The sequence below is a fragment of the Triturus cristatus genome, chromosome 4_2, assembly GCF_964204655.1.
Source record: "Triturus cristatus chromosome 4_2, aTriCri1.1, whole genome shotgun sequence".
Taxonomy (NCBI): Eukaryota; Metazoa; Chordata; class Amphibia; order Caudata; family Salamandridae; genus Triturus; species Triturus cristatus.
Genome location: NC_140586.1, coordinates 54040315 through 54046022, shown reverse-complemented (window position 1 = coordinate 54046022; position 5708 = coordinate 54040315). Strand labels below are relative to the sequence as shown.

General features: G+C 43.1%; 1 pseudogene; it reads right to left on the bottom strand.

The window, feature by feature from the left end:
• Positions 1–4287: 4287 nt before the first annotated feature.
• LOC146832956 (large ribosomal subunit protein eL36 pseudogene) lies at positions 4288–4602 on the bottom strand (annotated as a pseudogene).
• Positions 4603–5708: the final 1106 nt, after the last annotated feature.

Below are 5708 nucleotides of genomic sequence, written 5' to 3'. Positions count from 1 at the left end.
GCGCCGGTGTCGATTGGCTATTGTTACGCATGAACCACTTTTTTTCTTGACTGTTATTGGTGTATTTATCCGTCAAGCATTCGCCTAAAATTCTCATTCGTTTGTTCTAACGTCTATCATGCTAAGTGAGCCATTGGCAGATGCGGGGACGTTACTTCCTTTTCTGCATTATCTAGATTGGCTGTTCATTATGTCATTTCTGTTCTCGTCACTCTGATTTAATTTGTTGGCTGTCATTAGCTATGGAGGTAGGCCCAGGTGCCATGGAAACGCACTGACAGGTACCGCCTGCTGCTCCATGACGCAGTTGGCTATCCTTGGCGGTCCTTCGTTATTAGTCGTTGACTCTTGTTTTTCAGCGAATGTGCTTGGCACAATGTTCAGTTAGCGCTAACTGATTGGATACGGTACGATCATCGCGAACTTGCATTGTGGGGTATGTAGTTACACTGGCTAGGGTGACCGAGAAGACAACAAGTGCCGGTTAGTGAGGAGTGGTCGAAAGACATAAAAAACAGACTTCACTCAATAGGACAACTCTTTCTTCAACCTCTTGAAGGGCATGAAAAACAAGCATTGGCAATGTCAGTAGGTTTCGCATTTGTAGGGCGACCAGACTTCCCGGATGGTCAAGGTTTTCGGAGCAGTGTCCCGGTGTCCCGACACTTTGCTCCAAATTACAGAAATGTCCCAGTTTTTGTGCAGTGCTTGGGTTAAACAGAGAAATGCCCTGGTTTTTAAATAGTCTCTCGCACGCACCAAGACACTTTAAAAACCGGGACATTTCTCTGCTTACTTCGCACAGGTGCTGAAACGTGTCTCAATTGGGCGCTCCATTTTTGTCCACAGGATGTAAAGAAAATCTTACCGCTGCAGCAATACCACCCTTCTTCACTGCCTTCAAGGAGACCCGTTATGATACTTTAACAGTTTCATCATTCTAGAACTGAATCTTTTTCAATGTTATGTACAACGAAGCCAAAGTTGTTGCTTATTTATCTTATGCAGCTAACAACAAATGACAAAGCTTATAGTCTTGGCTTGTTGAAGGTGTAATGTTACATGTTGTATTATTTATCTGAATAAAATTACAAGAAGTACATTTTAAGGGCGGGACAGTATGGTAAGCATAGACTTTTTTGCTTATGTGTTTTAAGCCATGCCCTTAATTACTTCAGCCAACCCCTTTGAGAGACCCCCACAGTTTTTTCATCCCACTTAAAGCCTGGGTACTTATGTCACCTGGTCTTTGTAGAGCTCTGTATGGGACTTCAGCAAGTTGCCCTGTTTGGGAGTGCTGGGAGGGCACAGGGTGCATGAGTGGTTGAAGGGAGTGTGGGAGTAATCGTTAGGTGTTGTGTGTGAGTGGGGATATGGTCAGGTTACCGCAGCCTCCAAGCCAGCTCGGGGAGTATTTCTACTACATTTGAGGTCCCTGTGTGGCGTAGAAGCGGTGAGATGTCTGCAGGTGCGGTTGTCTCATGGAATATGGTTGTGTGAGATACACAGGGTCAGAGGCGAGCTCTGCTTGCTGTGACCAACATCACGTCCGTGCTGTAGTACCCTTCTCCACACTACTCAGACCACCTACCTGGGAGGAAGCTGGGTTCTACCAGACGACCAGAAATGCTGGCTTGTACTTGCACAGTAACTGCCCCCTGAAGAAAGGCACTCCCCAAAATGCACTTGGGGGGAAATGTTTTTGAGCACTATGATGTCATGGGTTTTATCACAGCAAAGAATGGATGCATACACTATGCCTAGAGTTGTTTTTAAAGCTGCTCAACAGGAGACACTTATGTACGACAGCAGCGTACATAGAGCTGACATCACCAGTAACATTCTGCATCTAATTTAGAGTTAGCCATGTACCTGAGGAATGCCACAGTACCCGCCCTCCCATCTCAGAGACAGGCAGGGCACAAGTCAGGGGTACACGCAGGTACACCGCCTCAACCCACTTTTTCACAGGGTGGACACCGTCCATCCTGCAAAAAGTTGGGGCCCACAGAAATATGCTGAACTGGCCCTGGTGTCATTTTCAGACACCGAGACACGTTCAGCAGGGCCTGCACAGTTTCTGCTTTCCATTTCCACCAGCAACGTGCAGGTAGGGAAGGGAGGTTTTTTATTTTCACCTCCAACTGGGCCACCCATTAAGGCAGAAGTTGAGGCCCTCCAGCTTCCTTTTGATTAAGTATCCTGACTGTGCGTGGCCTGGAACCTCACACTTGAATGCAAATGCAATGGATGGGAAACAAAAGCATACAGCTTGTTACCACTTCAGAGGTACTAAAGAGAGGCATGCTTTTGACTTTAAGTCCCTGTATATAAGAGATGCATGCACTGTAAGAATGCCAGATGTGTTGGTCTGTCCCAGTATTTACACAAATAACAATTTAAATAGCACTATTTTTTAATAGTGCTACTCATCCCAGTGCAGGGTGTCAGAGCACTTTTATGTAACATACACATTGACAATAAATGTAATTGTGTAAATCAGTGTACAAGATGCATTAAATGAGACAGTGAGGGTTACATGGCGTAGGAGTCACATGTCCTTCATAGCTCACTGTGCTATATTAGAAGGATTACAATTTATGAACTTGTAGTAATTAAAGGATCTCAGTGTAAAAAGCAGTAACCCACTTACCTATCTACATGAAATAAAAAGTTGTCATGTGATTGCACGCGCCATGATGTCAATTGCATCCTGCCTAACTTGGTTAATTCCCTCACTTCTTTTTTAGGATTTGTGACTTGGAGACAGGCCTATAGTCACAGCCCATCCCACACCTCAGAGGCACAGGCAGGCCTTCTCTCAGCCCTCCCCTCATCTCTGAGACACAGACAGGCCTACCTCCTCAGCCCTTCCCGCATCATAGTGCCTTTTGTGTCCCTTTCTCTTCCTTCTTCCCCTTCCCAACTTCTGGCATGGGGCAAGCTTTTTTGCCTTTTTTGCAAGTTACTAGTTTGGAGGCAGTTCTTGGCATTGTTAAAGCAAAAAACCAAGATCCTATAATGCACATGCTGTTAGCTTAAAAATCCATTGCTGTCTGAGTCACACATCTGATTTGTCATCTGTAATTCTTAATCTTTGTCGGTGGAAGCGGCTGTCATTGTAGTCCTTTTTCTATGTCTCTGACAGCTGTCAAATAGTCCTACTTTTATGTCGACAGTTACTGCAAACTGCAGTCCTACTTCTATGTCTATAAACTGTCCCTTTTTTTGTTTTGAGAATCTGGTCATCTTACGCATTTGGCTATTGGCGTTGTAAATGACAATGTCTTTTACCTATGTTTTTTGATTTGGAATAGAGTGGATGTATGTGGTGTGGAGTAGAATTATAAGGAACTATGCGGGTTGGATTGGAATTGTTTGTTGTGAAATTATGTGTGGTGTGGAGTGGATTTGTGGAGTGGAATGTCAATTCCCAGAGGTTGCACTGCATAGAGAATTGTGATTTTATTAAAGACAAGGAGGCTAGCATTATGCATGAAACCCTTTATTGCCACTTCCAAGCAGTACGCTTCAAAGTATTCCAAAAAGAGCTTAACAACCAAACAATGAAATAGAACCTTGCAGTCCAACAAATGACTCCTGCCAGCCCTCTACTTCCTCTTTTGTTCTGATGACTTCTTAAAAACACTTTATCCTCCAAGTCTTGTTCCAAAATCAAATATCTGAATATTTAAAAATCCTAAATTATAAAATATTTATTATTATTACTTTTACACATCTCCAAAGATAATACGTATTACCAGTAACAATATCTCATCCAAATATCCTTACCACACCCAGAGAGGGTGGGTGGGATAATGCTAGCCTCCTTATCTTTAATAAAATTATGATTCCCTATGCACTGCAACCTCTGAGAATCGACATTTTATGGCAAGACAGGAGGCTAGAATTATGCATGTTCAAAGCTTTCCAACACCTTGTTTGATACTTGCTCAATTGGCCTGAACTAAAACTTCCTAAAAACTCCTGCATTGCTCCAATCTGCTATCTTCAAGATCTACTCCTGTCTTCCACCATTCAAATAAACCTTGCTCACCATAGCACTTCTTACTGAATGTGCCTTAAACTGATTTAAATTCACTCTTGCTTCCTTCATAACCGACTTCACCCATCTTGCAATGGTATCTGAGGAAACCCCTTTAAAAGGCTTCACATATGAAATCCACAACTGATCCTCCCCATGACATCTGTACTCGCTTACTCTTGCTTCATACTCTTTTTTTTCTGTTTTTTTAAACATTTTTATTGTTTAGGATTTTGTACAGCTTAATCCTTCTTAGCAGCCTTTCTCATTGCCGACAGGATGTTGCTGAGCTCTTCCCACTTTCGCTTTGCACGAATGTGAGTACCAACCCTTTTCTTGATAAATTTAAGAGCACACTTGTCCTTGGACACTTTGAGCAACTCCATGGCACGCCTCACATAGGGAGCGAAGCCTCACACTTCACGAATCATGTCTCTAACAAATTTGGTGTGTTTGGTCAAACGCCCTCTCCTGCTGCAATGCCTGGGTTTAGACACGTTCTTGGTAACTTGGTGGCCTTTGTTAAGACCAACGGCCATAGGATAGCGGATCGCCATAGCTGGATTCCGTTATGGCGGACACAACGGAAGGAAAGAGTCGAACCGGAAGTGTCTTGCTTCATACTCTTGCAAACAATTCACAACACACAATTTTGAATTTTGTTCAAATCTAGGGTAGAACACAGATTCCAACATTGTTTTGGTTCTTTTCCATATTTCAAAATGCATCCTTCAGGATGATAAAAACGTCTACTTACCTCCAATGCTCTGACATCTGACACTCATTTGATCGAAATTAAACACAATAGAGTAGCCACCTTCAATGATAGCTGGTTTATTGAAAGGTATTTATTTCCTGGCCAAGATTGAAAAAGTCTTAACACCAAATTCACATCCCAAAGTGCCTCATATTTTGAAACCAGAGGCCTTTTTAAACAAATAACTTTCATGACCCTACAGATCAAAGGACTTCTGCTTATTGAAACACCAGTCACCAATGAATGCCCAGCTGCGATAGCTGACCTATAGCAATTCACAGTTCTATACGTCAAACCCTTCTGAAAAAAGATCTGCAAAAAAATTTGCTATTTTAACTTCATCAGCCTCCACGGGATCCAAATCCCTTGCCATGCACCAACATACCCAGACATTCCATGCACTTCAGTATCTTTTATGAGTTCCTGGTGCCCAAGCTTCATTGAGCAACTCTGAAAGCTGCTCTCGAAAGATCTTTGAGTCTTCCTGAACCCCTGAAACTCTCCGAACTAGAAGGTTGAGTAAATTCCACTCTACTAAAGGAAGTTCTACTCCTACCAACGCCTTGCAACAAGTTATCAGGTAAGATATCTCTACCGTCATTTCCATTATCGCAGTAAACCAAACCTGAGATGTCCAAAAATGAGTTACCAACACTAACTGGCATCTTTGCCTTTTCACCTGAACCAGTACTCTCTGTATCATCGCAAAAGAAGGAAATGCGTAGCCTTTCATTTGCGTCCAATCCTCAGTAAACGCATCCACCGCTAAAGCTCCCGGATCCGCAGTGTGCCTAGGAAGGCCAGGAAATGGCGGATTTTTGTCCGGCTACTCGATGGGGACCCCACCTGAATTGAGATATCTAACTTGGAATGTGCGGGGGCTCACCTCTATGGCGAAGAGATATC